The sequence below is a fragment of the Protopterus annectens genome, chromosome 8.part1, assembly GCF_019279795.1.
Source record: "Protopterus annectens isolate FY-2018-M chromosome 8.part1, PAN1.0, whole genome shotgun sequence".
Lineage (NCBI taxonomy): Eukaryota > Metazoa > Chordata > Ceratodontiformes > Protopteridae > Protopterus > Protopterus annectens.
In genome coordinates, this window is record NC_056742.1 from 511,664,228 (window position 1) to 511,682,158 (window position 17,931).

Consider the following 17,931-nt stretch of genomic DNA (forward strand, 5'->3'; position numbering starts at 1 on the left):
ATGTACCCCTGCACATGTTTGTTATGGAAGGCTCCAAAGTATCTTCACATGGCAACTGACCAGACATTTCTCGCTCCACTTGTCCTTCCTTAGATTGGGAATCCATTGCTCCAAGCTGACATAATGCCATCACAGCTAGACTTTCCACACTAAATCCTTCACCTTACAGGCAATCCATAACCTCAGCTTCTATCTGTTCAAATTCTCCATTACTAATCATCTTTTCTACTTTTCCTCTTTAGCTTCTTATTTTTTGATTGTAACGTTTTCCATGTCTGGATTCCTTTGCCTATATTTCTCTTCAAATATCTTTGTTGCCGCTCTTTTTGTATTGATTAGTTTTGCTTTCTCCTTTGCACCATGTCCATGTTTCTTCTTCAGATGTCTCCTGCTCCTTCTCTTTCTTCTTACACGGGGGACTCATTGTTCCATCATGCTGTGATATAACTGGTGTTAAACTTTCCTCACAATCTTTCATAACTTCATACCTTCAACTTTTTTTTTTCACTTCTTCTGTACTAATCTTTTGTTCTGCATTCCCATTTTGTGATCTTGTTTTTTTATTGTGAAATTTTCTATATCTGGATGCCTTTGCCTTTATTTCTCTTCAAATATCTTTGGGGCTGCTTTTTTATATTAATTAATTTGGCTTTCGCTTTTGCATAAATATTCTACAATATCAGATCTCTCTTTGTTTCCCATGTCCATATTTCTGTTTTATAACTTTTAAAAATCTCTAGATTTTGTTCTTTATATTTTTGGACATTCCAAACAGCTCAAGGTTTCTTGGTCTATATAATTTTTTTTCATAAATCTGTTGTGTTAACGAGCACAAATTTTTATTTGAAGCTTCTGATAGTTTTTTCTTGTGTAAGTATTTTTCTTTCCTCTAATTTCTCTCTTAATCCTTTTATATGTTGCCTGCCTGGAAATTATGGTCTTCTTGCATAATAGTAGCAATACATAATTTCTTTTTTATCCTCGATCATCGTTATGGCTCTTTTTTGGCCTATTAGGTTTTGTGATTTTTGTGGACTACTACTTCCTTCTACAACAGGGGGCCATCTTCCCCCTATGTTGTCCTGCCTCTGTCATTACAAATATCTCTGAGACCTCTAATCAGCCCAGTTACTGTTCTGCCATCCCACTCGGTTCTGTTGAGCTCTAAGTTAACCGTCTTACGTGTCTGCTTTCTAGGTTCCTTATCATGACAGCAGTAGAGGCTAATTCCATTAATCCTCATTAGAGGCTAATTCCATTAATCCTCATTAGAGGCTAATTCCGTTAATCCTCATTCCCTCATGCTCTCAGTACTCTTTCTTGCCTGGACCTTTAATCATATTTCCAAATTTTATCTAAACTCTAATCACTTGCATTCCATCTGGAAAGTTGTAGTCAGACTACCTCTACCATAAAAAATTAAATATTTTATACCCTACTCACTGCTTTTATGTCTCTGTAAGTGCAATGAAGGATTTATTGCTGACCAGTTCCAAACCAGCTATCAAAAGTATCTAATGCATGTTATTTCACCCAAGATCGACAGGGGCATTGATTATTATTTGTTTATGTATATTGGCTAACACAGGTGGAGAATTGACTCTCTTGATCTCTTCTCTCAGTTTGAAATCCTTGGATCAGTCTGGTTAAGTGACTCACTCAGAATCACACATTAGGCAAATACAGGCTGGAGGGATCAACAGTAAGCAGTCTGCTACGAATTCATAGCCTTAGTTATCTGGGATAAATACCAGATGTAGGCATAATGGCATATGCCACCTATAGTTACAATGGCTGTGCTCTAGGCTGCCTCAGACATATTAGTTGTGTCCCTCATGTTCATATGGCCCTGTACTATGTTATATGGTCTGACAAATATTTCACAGCCATCTGTCTGGCAAGTCTATTAAAATAAATGCTACACTTGCCACTATTACAGTCATTATTTCTGCTGTTCCATGACCATTCCCATATTATTATCTTTATTAATAATTTGATCCTGATTCAAAAATATGTAGATATCATCTTCTATGCCATGTCATTGAAACTAATTTTGTGCACAACTGGCCACAGACCAGAACACACTCTATCTGAATTTCTTCAGTACTCAAACTCAGTATTGTGGGAAAATTAGCACTTAATCTCCAAAAAACAAAATCCATGACTTCTCACAGGAGCAGCCAGGGTTTTAAATTATTTTTCTCTCTCAACATATACAGTTAGGCACTTGCATATACGGATGCGTGCACACACACACACACACACACACACACACACACACACACACACACACACACACACACACACACACACACATTCTGCATAAAAAGAACATTCCCAAAGTTCATAGTGCTCTAAACAATGTATACACTGATTAACTATAATTATGTTTTAAGTGCCTAGACATTTCCTGTTAATTAGTGAAACTATGTGTATCTGTAACATAATCATTATGCAGTTCAGTCTCTTCATTTGCTAATAAACTTTCCATGCTGGGCTCCAACTGCACTTTACATCCACAGAAATGTGGTGCTTTTTTCTCAATACACTTAAGGGTCACATTGTTTTGGTAAAAGGGCATTGTCATATTTTGGTTGTATGGGATAGTACCTGCTACTGTTTTCATTAGAAATGCTCATGATCTGGTACTGCTGAAACACTCTGTGCTGTTTCATTAGGAAGAGACTGGAAAGTAATTGCAGTAACTATGGGGTTATTTATTCCCTGTTGAATTAAAATATTTTTATCTAACATGTCATTTATTACTTTCTGAATTCAAATGCTTTTGTTGAACATGTCTTATATATTGCCTGTTCAATTTTTCTACTATATAATTGTGGAATGAAATTATTTTATGGAAACTACGGTTATTCTGTACTCTGCACAGGCAATAGCATTTATTCCATGTTTTATTTACATTGCACTCTACATAGCTTTATATCATTTGATGTGGTTTGCAGCTGAAAAATATTCACCGGTGCTAGATATACACTCATACTGTCAAATACGTGCACCTACATTTCCTCTAGTGTTTGTTCTCTGTACCTTAATGTTCTAATGCTGAAGTCCCTAATGGTGAATTTGGCAATATTGGTTTTCAATAGGAAATCATTACCAGTGCAGTTTTTGTGGGCACACTGGCAGTAACTCCTTCATAGACATTTCTCCATCCTTTATGTTTCTTTGATCATAAAGTTGGTATACATAGGTTTGGAGGTGTGGGGGCTTGCTCCCCACATTGGCATGCAGGGGGGCACTTACAGGTTCATTTTTCTTTAAGTTAATTTTTTTGGCCATTTGTAGACAGTAATTTGGATGCATGCTGACCTGCAACTTGACCATTCACAGAATAATATCAAAATAGTTAATAAGTAAATAAAATCTGTTTGCATTTAATTAATCATTCAAGCAAAAACAATAAAACAAACACAGACATAAGACATATAGTAAATAATTCAGTAAATACAAAAAAAAAATTGCTATTTCTAAAGTAAAAGAAATTTATGAATTGCAGATTTAAAATACTTGTTTCCCTCTGTGTCAAATGGTGACGTAATAATGTTGGGGATACCTCTCAACTGTCCAGATTTTTGCAAAATGTCCAGATTTTTGTCTCATATTTTTGGTCTGTTTCTCAACAAATTGTGGTTTTCTGGCAAATCACTGGCAAATTAATGAGGATTGAAGTCAGAAATTAATGGCACACATTTGAGTTTTAGACTATATATCCTTCAGAAAATTCATGCTAATGCAAACCCTGTTTGTAAGAGCAGTATTTAAAGAGTGTCCCTATTTTTGGGCCTTCATCCCTCATTATTTGCTCTTTGTCCAGATTTCTTGCTCTTAGAGGTTGACAGGTATGACGTTGGGAGATGTTAGTATTACATGCGGTCCAGATCCCAAGACTAACCGTGAACAAAAAAAATAACCTCCAGGCCTTAAGCAATGCTATGCCCATGAAAGCTGGAATCTTCCAGAAGACAAAGTAAATAAATAAATAAAAATGTGGCTGTAGAGGGTATTATGTCTGATACTGAATGTAATCATAATCTTGTAATTTGCACATTTGAAGCCAAAACACAGGCAGAAGGCACAACTGCTCATGAATAATCACTCTTTCAAATCTCCTGGGCTACTTTTCTGAAGACTAGTGCAACTGAAAGTGTACCACAGTAAATTCTACAATATCCTTGTGTAGCAGGTAGCAAAGTAACACTTCACAACAGGAAGAATAGAAGGCCATTGTTTCTTTCACCACATCATGTGCATGGATTGATTTTTCAGTATATAACTACACCTCTCAAAATCTTAATGTAAGAATTCTGGACAAAGCCAAAAATAATGTGTGGGAAACAAGGGCCTAAAATCAGGGCTAGATTATAAATATTGCTCTTATACACTAAAAAGTTGCTACTATAACACATTTTGCATTATTATGCATTTTCTAAAGTATATGAAGTCTGAAACTCAAACATCTATCATAATTTATTGACTTCAGTAATCAGTGCTTTGCCAGAGGGACTGATGAAAAATATGAAACAAATATCTGAACATTCTGCAAAAAATCTGGGCAGCTGAGAGTCCTCCTACTAAACATACTGATATGAATACAGATCAGGAATGAAAGTCACAAATGATAACTCACAGAACTTTTTCCAGTCAAGCAGTGCATTGTGCAACCTAACACATACCAAATCAGACAGAGCAGATGATCTACGAAAAAGTATTTTAAGGTTCCAGCTCCAGCATCAGACAACCACATCACTTGGTTTAGAAGCAGGTGCATGAAGACAAAACAATAAAAAGAGATAACTTACGAAAAAGATACAAAGCCTAAACAACATGTCCTACACAGACTGCCTCAAGGCACTGTCACTGTACTCTGTATCATACAAACTGTTACCTTACATAAAAGATACAAGACCTAAACAACATGTCCTACATAGACCGCCTCAAGGCCCTGCCACTGCACTCTGTATCATACAGACTGTTACCTTACATAAAAGATACAAGACCTAAACAACATGTCCTACATAGACCGCCTCAAGGCCCTGTCAATGTACGCTGTATCATACAGACTTTTACCTTACTAAAATGATACAAGGCCTAAACAGCATGTCCTACACAGACCGCCTCAAGGCCCTATCACTGTACTCTGTATCATACAGACTGTCACCTTACATAAAAAGTTACAAGGCCTAAACAACATGTCCTACATAGACCGCCTCAAGGCCATGTCACTGTACTCTGTATCATACAGACTGTTACCTTACTAAAAGATACAAGGCCTAAACAACATGTTCGACATACATCGCCTCAAGGCCTTGTCACTGTACTCTGTATCATACAGACTGTTACCTTACTAAAAAGATACAAGGCCTAAACAACATGTACGACATACACCGCCTCAAGGCCATGTCACTGTACTCTGTATCATACAGACTGTTACCTTACTAAAAAGATATAAGGCCTTAAAAGCACATCCTACATAGACTGCCTCAAGGGCCTGTCACTGTACTCTGTATCATACGGACTGTTACCTTACTAAAAAGATACAAGGCCTAAACAGCATGTCCTACATAGACCGTCTCAAGGACCTCTCACTATACTCTGTATCATACAGACTGTTACCTTACTAAAAAGATACAAGGCCTACATAGACGGCCTCTAGGCCCAGTCACTGTACTCTGTATCATACAGACTGTTACCTTACAAAAAAGATACAAGGCCTAAACAACATGTCCGACATAGACCGCCTCAAGTCCCTGTCACTGTACTCTGTATCATACAGACTGTTACCTTACTAAAAAGATACAAGGCCTAAACAACATGTCCGAAATACACCACCTCAAGGTCCTGTCACTGTACTCTGTATCAAACAGACTGTTACATCACCAAAAAGATACAAGCCTAAACAACATGTCTTACATGGACCGCCTAAAGGCCCTGTCACTGTATTCTGTATCATACAGACTGTTACCTTACTAAAACGATACAAGGCCTAAACAGGATGTCCTACATAGACCGCCTCAAGGCTCTGTCACTGTACCCTGTATCATACAGACTGTTACCTTATTAAAAAGATACAGGGCCTAAACAACATGTCCGACTTACACTGCCTCAAGGTCCTGTCACTGTACTGTGTATCATACAGACTGTTACCTTACTAAAAAGATAAAGGCCTAAAGAGCATGTCCTACATACACCGCATCAAGGAACTGTCACTTTACTCTGTATCATACAGACTGTTACCTCACTAAAAAGATACAAGGCCTAAACAACATGTCCTACATAGACTGCCTCAAGGCCCTGTCACTGTACACTGTATCATACACACTGTTATCTTACTAAAAAGATACAAGGCCTAAACAACATATCCTCCATAGACCGCCACAAGGCCCTGTCATGGCACACTGTATCATACAGACTGTTACCTTACTAAAAAGATACAAAGCCTAAACAACATGTCCTACATAGACTGCCTCAAAGCACTGTCATTGCACTCTGTATCATACAGACTGTTACATTACTAAAAAGTTACAAGGCCTAAACACATACTACATAGACTGTCTCAAGGCCCTGCCACTGTACTCTGTATCATACAGACTGTTACAGTACTAAAAAGATACAAGGCCTAAACAACATGTACGACATACACCGCCTCAAGTCCTGTCATTGCACTCTGTATTATACAGACTGTTAACTTACTAAAAAGATACAAGGCGTAAACAACATGTCCTACATAGACTGCCTCAAGGCCCTGTCACTGTACTCTGTATCATACAGACTGTTACATTACTAAAAAGATACAAGGCTTAAACAGCATTTCCTACATAGACTGCATCAAGGCCCTGTCACTGTACTCTGTGTCATACAGACTGTTACCTTACTAAAAAGATACATGGCCTAAACAACATGTCCGACATACACCGCCTCAAGGCCTGTCATTGTACTCTGTATTATACAGACTGTCAACTTACTAAAAAGATACAAGGCCTAAACAACATGGCCTACATAAACCACCTCAAGGCCCTGTCACTGTACTCTGTATCATACAGACTGTTACCTTACTAAAAAGATACAAGAACTAAATAGCATGTACTATATAAACTGCCTCAAGGCCCTGTCACTGTACTCTTTATCATACAGACTGTTACCTTACTAAAACAATACATGGCCTAAACAACGTGTCCGATATAGACCGCCTCAATGCCCTGACACTGTACTCTGTATCATACAGACTGTTACCTTACTAAAAAGATACAATGCCTTAACAACATGTCCGACATACACCGCCTCAAGGCCTGTCACTGTACATTGTATTATACAGTCTGTTGCCCTAGTAAAAATATACAAGACCGAAACAGAATGTCCTACATAGACCGCCTCAAGGCCCTGTCACTGTACTCTGTATCATACAGACTGTTACCTTACTAAAAAGATACAAGAACTAAATAGCATGTACTATATAAACTGTCTCAAGGCCCTGTCACTGTACTCTTTATCATACAGACTGTTACCTTACTAAAACAATACATGGCCTAAACAACGTGTCCGATATAGACCGCCTCAATGCCCTGACACGGTACTCTGTATCATACAGACTGTTACCTTACTAAAATGATACAAGGCCTAAACAACGCCCTGTCACTGTACTCAGTATCATACAGACTGTTACCTTACTAAAAAGATACAAGGTCTAAACAACTTGTCCTACATAGACCGCCTCAAGGCCCTCTCACTGTACTCTGTATCATACAGACTGTTACCTTACTAAAAAGATACAAGGCCTAAACAACATGTCCGACATAGACCACCTCAAGGCCCTGTCACTGTGCTCTGTATCATACAGACTGTTACCTTACTAAAAAGTTACAAGTCCTAAACAACATGGCCCACACAGACGACCTCAAGGATCTGTCACTGTACTCTGTATCATACAGACTGTTACCTTACTAAAAAGATACAAGGCCTAAAGAGCATGTCTTACATAGACCACCTCAAGGACATCTCACTGTACTCTGAATCATACAGACTGTTCCATTACTAAAAAGATACAAGGCCCAAACAGCATGTCCTACATAGACCGTCTCAATGCCCTGTCACTGTACTCTATATCACACAGACTGTTACCTTACTAAAAAGATACAAGGCCTTAACAACATGTCCGACATACACCACCTTAAGACCTGTCACTGTACTCTGTATCATACAGACTGTTACCTTACTAAAATGATACAAGGCCTAAACAACATGTCTTACAATGACTGTCTCAAGGTCCTGTCAACTGTACTCTGTGTCATACAGACTGTTACCATACTAAAAAGATACAAGGCCTGAACAACATGTACTACATAGACCTCCTCAAGGCCCTGTCACTGTACTCTGTGTCATACAGACTGTTACCTTACTAAAAAGATACAAACCTAAACAACATGTCCTACATAGACCGCCTCAAGGCCCTGTCACTGTACTCTGTATCATACAGACTGTTACCTTACTAAAAAGATACAAGGCCTAAACAGCATGTACTACATAGACCGCCTCAAGTCCCTGTCACTGCACTCTGTATCATACAGACTGTTACCATACTAAAAAGATACAAGGCTTAAACAACATGTCCGACATAGCCCGCCTCAAGGCCCTGTCACTTTATTCTGTATCATACAGACTGTTACCTTACTAAAATAATACAAGGCCTAAACAGCGTGTCCTACATAGACCGCCTCAAGGCCCTCTCAGTGTACTCTGTATCATGCAGACTGTTACCTTACTAAAACGATACAAGGCCTAAACAGCATGTCCTACATAAAATGCCTCAAGGGCCTGTCACTGTACTCTGTATCATACATACTGTTACCTTACTAAAATGATACAAGGCCTAAACAACTCCCCGTCACTATACTCGGTATCATACAGACTGTTTCCTTATTAAAAAGATACAAGGCCTAAACAACTTGTCCTACATAGACCGCCTCAAGGCCCTGTCACTGTAGTCTGTATCATACAGACTGTTACCTTACTAAAAAGATACAAGGCCTGAACTACATGTCTGACATAGACCGTTTCAAGGCCCTGTCAGTATACTCTGTATAATACAGACTGTTACCTTACCAAAAAGATACAAGGCCTAAACAACATGTCCACCATAGACCGCATCAAGGCCCTGTCACTGTACTCCGTACCATACAGACTGTTACCTTACTAAAAAGATACAAGGCCTAAACAACATGGCCTACATAGACCACCTCAAGGCCCTATTACTGTACTGTTTCATACAGACTGTTACCTTACTAAAAAGATAGAAGGCATAAACAGCATGTCCTACATAGACCGCCTCAAGGACCTACCACTGTACTCTGAATCATACAGACTGTTCCACTACTAAAAAGATACAAGGCCTAAACAGCATGTCCTACATAGACTGCCTCAAGGCCCTGTCACTGTACTCTGTATCAAACGGGCTGTTACCTTACTAAAAAGATACAAAGCCTAAACAACATGTCCTACATAGACCGCCTCAAAGCACTGTCACTGCACTCTGTATCATACAGACTGTTACCTTACTAAAAAGCTACAAGGCCTAAACATGTAGTACATAGACCGTTTCAAGACCCTGTCACTGTACTCTGTATCATACAGACTGTTACAGTACTAAAAAGATACAAGGCCTAAACAACATGTCCTACATAGACTGCCTTAAGGCCCTGTCACTGTACTCTGTATCATACAGACAGTAACCTTACTATAAAGATACAAGGGCTAAACAACATGTCCTACATAGACCGCCTCAAGGCCCTGTCACTGTACTCTGTATCATACAGACTGTTACCTTACTAAAAAGATACAAGACCTAAACAGCATGCCTTACAAAGACCGCCTCAAGGCCCTGTCACTGTACTCTGTATCATACAGACAGTTAACTTACTAAAAAGATACAATGCCTTAACAACATGTCCGACATACACTGCCTCAAGGCCTGTCACTGTAGTCTGTATTATGCAGTCTGTTGCCCTAGTAAAAAGATACAAGAACTAAACAGCATGTCCTACATAGACCGCCTCAAGGCCCTGTCACTGTACTCTGTATCATACAGACTGTTACCTTACTAAAAAGATACAAGGCCTAAATAGCATGTACTACATAGACCGCCTCAAGGCCTTGTCACTGTACTCTTTATCATACAGACTGTTACCTTACTAAAATGATACATGGCCTGTCACTGTACTCTTTATCATACAGACTGTTACCTTACTAAAACGATACATGGCCTAAACAACATGTCAGATATAGACCGCCTCAATGCCCTGACACTCTTCTCTGTATTATACAGACTGTTACCTTACTAAAACAATACAAGGCCTAAACAATGCCCTGTCACTGTACTCGGTATCATACAGACTGTTACATTACTAAAAAGATACAAGGCCTAAACAACATGTTAGACATAGACCACGTCAAGGCCCTGTCACTGTGCTCTGTATCATACAGACTCTTACATTACAGAAAAGATACAAGGCCTAAACAACATGTCTGACATAGACCGCCTCAAGGCCCTGTCACTGTGCTCTGTATCATACAGACTGTTACCTTATTAAAAAGTTACAGGTCCTAAACAAGATAGCCTACAGAGACCACCTCAAGGCCCTGTCACTGTACTCTGTATCATACAGACTGTTACCTTACTAAAAAGATACAAGGCCTAAACAGCATGTCCTACATAGACCACCTCAAGGACCTCTCACTGTACTCTGAATCATACAGACTGTTCCATTACTAAAAAGATACAAGGCTCAAACAGCATGTCCTACATAGACCACCTCAATTCCCTGTCACTGTACTCTGTATTATACAGACTGTTACCTTAATAAAAAGATACAAGGCCTAAACAGCATGTCCTACATAGACTGCCTCAAGGTCTTGTCACTGTACGCTGTGTCATACAGACTGTTACCATACTAAAACGATACAAGGCCTAAACAACATGTCCTACATAGACCTCCTCAAGGCCCTGTCACTGTACTCTGTGTCATACAGACTGTTATCTTACGAAAAAGATACAAGGCCTAAACAACATGTCTTACATAGACCGCCAGAAAGCCCTGTCACTGTACTCTGTACCATACAGACAGTTACCTTATGAAAACGATACAAGGCCTAAGCAACGCCCTGTCACTATACTCGGTACCATACAGACTGTTTCCTTATTAAAAAGATACAAGGCCTCAACAACTTGTCCTACACAGACCACCTCAAGATCCTGTCACAGTTCTCTGTATCATACAGACTGTTACCTTACTAAAAAGATACTAGGCCTGAACTACATGTCCGACATAGACCGCCTCAAGGCCCTGTCACTTTACTCTGTATCATACAGACTGTTACCTTACCAAAAAGATACAAGGCCTAAACAACATGTCTAACATAGACCGCGTCAAGGCCCTGTCACTGTACTCTGTATCATACAGACTGATACCTTACTAAAAAGATAGACGGCCTAAACAGCATGTCCTACATAGACCACCTCAAGGACCTCTCACTGTACTCTGAATCATACAGAATGTTCCACTACTAAAAAGATGCAAGGCCCAAACAGCATGTCCTACATAGACTGCCTCAAGGCCCTGTCACTGTACTCTGTATCAAACACTGTTACCTTACTAAAAAGATACAAGGCCTTAACAACATGTCCGCCATACACTGCCTTCAAGGCCGGTCTCTGTACTCTGTATTATACAGACTGTTACCTTAGTAAAAAGATACAAGGCCTAAACAGCATGTCCTACATAGACCGCCTCAAGGCCCTGTCACTGTACACTGTATCCTACACACTGTTACCTTACTAAAAAGATTCAAGGCCTTAACAACATGTCCTACATAGACCGCCTCAAGGCCCTGTCATGGTACACTGTATCATGCAGACTGTTACTTTACTATAATAATACAAGGCCTAAACAGCATGTCCTACACAGACCGCCTCAAGGCCCTGTCACTGTACTTGTATCATGCAGACTGTTACCTTACTAAAACGATACAAGGCCTAAACAGCATGTCCTACATAGAACGCCTCAAGGCCCTGCCACTGTACTCTGTATCATACAGACTGTTCCCTTACTAAAACGATACAAGGCCTAAAACACGCCCTGTCACTATACTCAGTATCTTACAGACTGTTTCCTTATTAAAAAGATACAAGGCCTATACAACTTCTCCTACATAGACCGCCTCGAGGCCCTGTCACTTTACTCTGTATCATACAGACTGTTACCCTACCAAAAAGATACAAGGCCTAAACAACATGTCCAACATAGACCGCGTCAAGGCCCTGTCACTGTACTCTGTACCATACAGACTGTTACCTTACTAAAAAGATACAAGGCCTAAACAACATGGCCTACATAGACCACCTCAAGGCCCCATCACTGTACTCTGTATCATACAGACTGTTACCTTAGTAAAAAGATAGAAGGCCTAAACAGCATGTCCTATTTAGACCACCTCAAGGAACTCTCACTGTACTCTGAATCATACAGACTGCTCCACTACTAAAAAGATACAAGGCCTAAACAGCATGTCCTACATAGACTGTCTCAAGGCCCTGTCACTGTACTCTATATCAAACAGACTGTTACCTTACTAAAAAGATACAAGGCCTTAACAACATACCTGCCATACACAACCTCAAGGCCTGTCTCTGTACTCTGTATTATACAGACTGTTACCTTAGTAAAAAGATACAAGGCCTAAACAGCATGTCCTACATAGACCGCCTCAAGGCCTTGTCACTGTACACTTTACCATACAGACAGTAACCTTAATAAAAAGATACAAGGCCTAAACTACATGTCTTACATAGACTGCCTCAAAGCCCAGTCATTCTACTCTGAGTCATACAGACTGTTACCTTACTAAAAAGATACAAGGCCTAAACAACATGTTCTACATAGACCGCCTCAAGGCCCTGTAACTGTACTCTGCGTCATACAGCCTGTTACCTTACTAAAAAGATACATGGCCTAAACAACATGACCTACATGGACCGCCTCAAGGACATCTCACTGTACTCTGAATCATACAGAATGTTAATTACTAAAAAGATACAAGGAATAAACAGCATGTCCTACATAGACCGCCTCAAGGCCCTGTCACTGTACTCTGTATCATACAGACTGTTACCTTACCAAAAAGATACAAGGCCTAAACAACATGTCCAACATAGACCATGTCAAGGCCCTGTCACTGTACTCTGTACCATGCAGACTGTTACATTACTACAAAGATACAAGGCCTAAACAAGATGTCCAACATAGACCACCTCAAGGCCCTGTCACTGTATTTTGTATCATACAGACTGTTACCTTACTAAAATGATAAAAGGCCTAAACAACATGGCCTACATAGACCGCCTCAAGGCCCTGTTACGTTACTCTTTATCATACAGACTGTTACCTTACTAAAAAGATACAAGGCCTAAACTGCATGTCCTACTTGGACCACCTAAAGGCCCTGTCAATGTAATCTGTATCATACAGACTGTTATTTTACTAAAAAGATACAAGACCTAAACAGCATGTCCTACATAGACCACCTCAAGTCCCTGTCACTGTACTCTGTACCATACAGACTGTTACATTACTACAAAGATACAAGGCCTAAACAAGATGTCCGACATAGACCACCTCAAGGCCCTGTCACTGTATTTTGTATCATACAGACTGTTACCTTACTAAAATGGTAAAAGGCCTAAACAACATGGCCTACATAGACCACCTCAAGGCCCTGTCACTGTACTTGGCATCATACAGACTGTTACCTTATTAAAAAGCAACAAGTCCTAAACAACTTGTCCTACATAGACCATCACAAGGCCCTGTCACTGTACTCTGTATCATAAAGACTGTTACCTTACTAAAAAAACACAATACCTAAACTTCATGTCCTACATAGACTGCCTAAAGGCCCTGTCACTGTACTCTGTATCATGCAGACTGTTACCTTACTAAAATGATACAAAGCCTAAACAACTTGTCCGACATAGCTGCCTCAAGGTCCTGTCACTGTACTCTTGTGACATTCAGACTGTTACTATACTAAAAAGATACAATGCCTAAACAACATGTCCTACATATACCGCCTCAAGGCCCTGTCACTGTATGCTGTGTCATACAGACTGTTACCTTACTAAAAAGATACAAGACCTAAACAGCATGTCCTACATAGACCACCTCAAGGCCCTGTCACTTTACTCTGTATCATACAGACTGTTACCTTGCCAAAAAGATACAAGGCCTAAACAACATGTCCAACATAGACCGTGTCAAGGCCCTGTCACTGTACTCTGTACCATACAGACTGTTACATTACTAAAAAGTTACAAGGCCTAATCAACATGGTCTACATTGAGCTTCTCAAGGCCCTATCACTTTACTATGTATCATACAGACTGTTACCTTACTAAGAAGATACAAGGCCTTAACAACATGTCCGACATACACCGCCTCAAGGCCTGTCACTGTACTCTGTATCATGCAGACTGTTACCTTACTAAAATGATACAAAGCCTAAACAACTTGTCCGACATAGCTGCCTCAAGGTCCTGTCACTGTACTCTTGTGACATTCAGACTGTTACTATACTAAAAAGATACAATGCCTAAACAACATGTCCTACATATACCGCCTCAAGGCCCTGTCACTGTATGCTGTGTCATACAGACTGTTAACTTACTAAAAAGATACAAGACCTAAACAGCATGTCCTACATAGACCACCTCAAGGCCCTGTCACTTTACTCTGTATCATACAGACTGTTACCTTGCCAAAAAGATACAAGGCCTAAACAACATGTCCAACATAGACCGTGTCAAGGCCCTGTCACTGTACTCTGTACCATACAGACTGTTACATTACTAAAAAGTTACAAGGCCTAATCAACATGTCCTACATTGAGCTTCTCAAGGCCCTATCACTTTACTATGTATCATACAGACTGTTACCTTACTAAGAAGATACAAGGCCTTAACAACATGTCCGACATACACCGCCTCAAGGCCTGTCACTGTACTCTGTATCATGCAGACTGTTACCTTACTAAAATGATACAAAGCCTAAACAACTTGTCCGACATAGCTGCCTCAAGGTCCTGTCACTGTACTCTTGTGTCATTCAGACTGTTACTATACTAAAAAGATACAATGCCTAAGCAACATGTCCTACATATACCGCCTCAAGGCCCTGTCACTGTACGCTGTGTCTTACAGACTGTTACCTTACTAAAAAGATACAAGGCCTAAACAGCATGTACTACATAGACCACCTCAAGTCCCTGTCACTGCACTCTGTATCATACAGACTGTTACCATACTAAAAAGATACAAGGCCTAAACAACATTTCCGACATAGCCCGCCTCAATGCCCTGTCACTTTACTCTGTATCATACAGACTGTTACCTTACTAAAATAATACAAGGATTAAACAGCATGTCCTACATAGACCACCTCAAGGCCCTATCACTGTACTCTGTATCATACAGACTGTTACCTTACTAAAAAGATAGAAGGCCTAAACAGCATGTCCTACATAGACCGCCTCAAGGACCTCTCAATGTACTCTGAATCATACAGACTGTTCCACTACTAAAAAGATACAAGGCCTGAACAGCATGTCCTACGTAGACTGCCTCAAGGCCCTGTCACTGTACTCTGTATCAAACAGACTTTTACCTTACTAAAAAGATACAAGGCCTTAACAACATGTCTACCATACACCGCCTCAAGGCCTGTCTCTGTACTCTGTATTATACAGACTGTTACCTTAGTAAAAAGATACAAGGCCTAAACAGCATGTCCTACATAGACCGCCTCAAGGCCCTGTCACTGTACACTGTACCATACAGACAGTAACCTTAATAAAAAGATACAAGGCCTAAACTACATGTCCTACATAGACTGCCTCAAAGCCCAGTCACTCTACTCTGTGTCATACAGAATGTTACCTTACTAAAAAGATACAAGGCCTAAACAACATGTTCTACATAGACCGCTTCAAGGCCCTCTCACTGTACTCTGTGTCATACAGACTGTTAACTTACTAAAAAGATACATGGACTAAACAACATGTCCTACATGTTCTACATAGACCGCCTCAAGGACCTCTCACTCTACTCTGAATCATACAGACAGTGACCTTACTAAAAAGATACAAGGCCTAAACAACATGTCCTACATAGATTGCCTCAAGGCCCTGTCACTGTACTCTTTGTCATACAGACGGTTACCTTACTAAAAAGATACAAGGCCTAAACTACATGTTCTACATAGACCGCCTCAAGGCCCTCTCACTGTACTTTTTATCATACAGACTGTTACCTTACTAAAACGATACAAGGCCTAAACAACATATCCGATATAGACCGCCTCAACACCCTGACACTGTACTCTGTATCATACAGACTGTTACCTTACTAAAATGATACAAGGCCTAAACATCGCCCTGTCACTGTACTCTGTGCCATACAGACTGTTACCTTACTAAAAAGATACAAGGCCTAAACTACATGTCCTACATAGATTGCCTAAAGGCCCTGTCAATGTACTCTGTATCATACAGACTGTTACCTTACTAAAATGATACAAAGCCTAAACAACATGTCCGAAATAGCCGCCTCAAAGCCCTGTCACTGTACTCTGTATCATACAGACTGTTACATTACTAAAAAGATACAAGGCCTTAACAACATGTCCTACATAGACCGCCTCAAGGCCTTGTTACTGTTCTCTGTATCATACAGACTGTTACCTTACTAAAAAGATGCAAGGCCTGAACATCATGTTCGACATAGACCCCGTCAAGGCCCTGTCACTGTACTCTGTATCATACAGACTGTTACATTTCAATAAAAATACAAAGCCTAAACAACATGTCTGACATAGATTGCCTCAAGGCCCTGTCACTGTACTCTGTATCATACAGACGGTTACCTTACAAAAAGTTACAAGTCCTAAACAACATGTCCTGCATAGACCGCTAAAGGCCCTGTCACTGTACTCTGTATCATACAGACTGTTACGTTACTAAAGAGATAGAAGGCCTATGCAGAATGTCCTACATAGATTGCATCAAGGCCCTGTCACTGGACTCTGTACCATACAAACTGTTAGCTTACTAAAAAGATACAAGGCCTAAAAATCATAGCCTACATAGACCACCTCAAGGCTCTGTGACTGTACTCTGTATCATACACACTGTTATCTTACTAAAAAGATATAAGGCCTAAACAGCATGTCCTACACAGATCGCCTCAAGGACCTCTCACTGTACTCTGAATCATAGAGACTGTTCCATTACTAAAAAGATACAAGACCTAAACAGCATGTCCTACATAGACCGCCTCAATGCCCTGTCACTGTACTCTGTATCATACAGACTGTTACCTTTCTAAAAAGATACAAGGCCTTAACAACATGTCCGACATACACTGCCTCAAGGCCTGTCACTGTACTCTGTATCATACATACTACTACCTTACTAAAAAGATAAAAGGCCTAAACAGCATGTCCTACATAGGCCGCCTCAAGGCCCTGTCACTGTACTCTGTATCATATAGACTGTTACCTTAATAAAAAGATACAAGGCCTAAACAGCATGTCCTACATAGACTGCTTCAAGGTCTTGTCACTGTACTCTGTGTCATACAGACTGTTACCATACTAAAAAGATACAAGGCCTAAAGAACATGTCTTACATAGTCTGCCTCAAGGCCCTGTCACTGTACTCTGTGTCATACAGACTGTTACCTTACTAAAAAGATACAAGGCCTAAACAACATGTCCTACATAGACCGCCTCAAGGCCCAGTCACTGTACTCTGTATCATACAGACTGTTACCTTACTAAAAAGATACAAGGCCTAAACAGCAAGTACTACATAGAC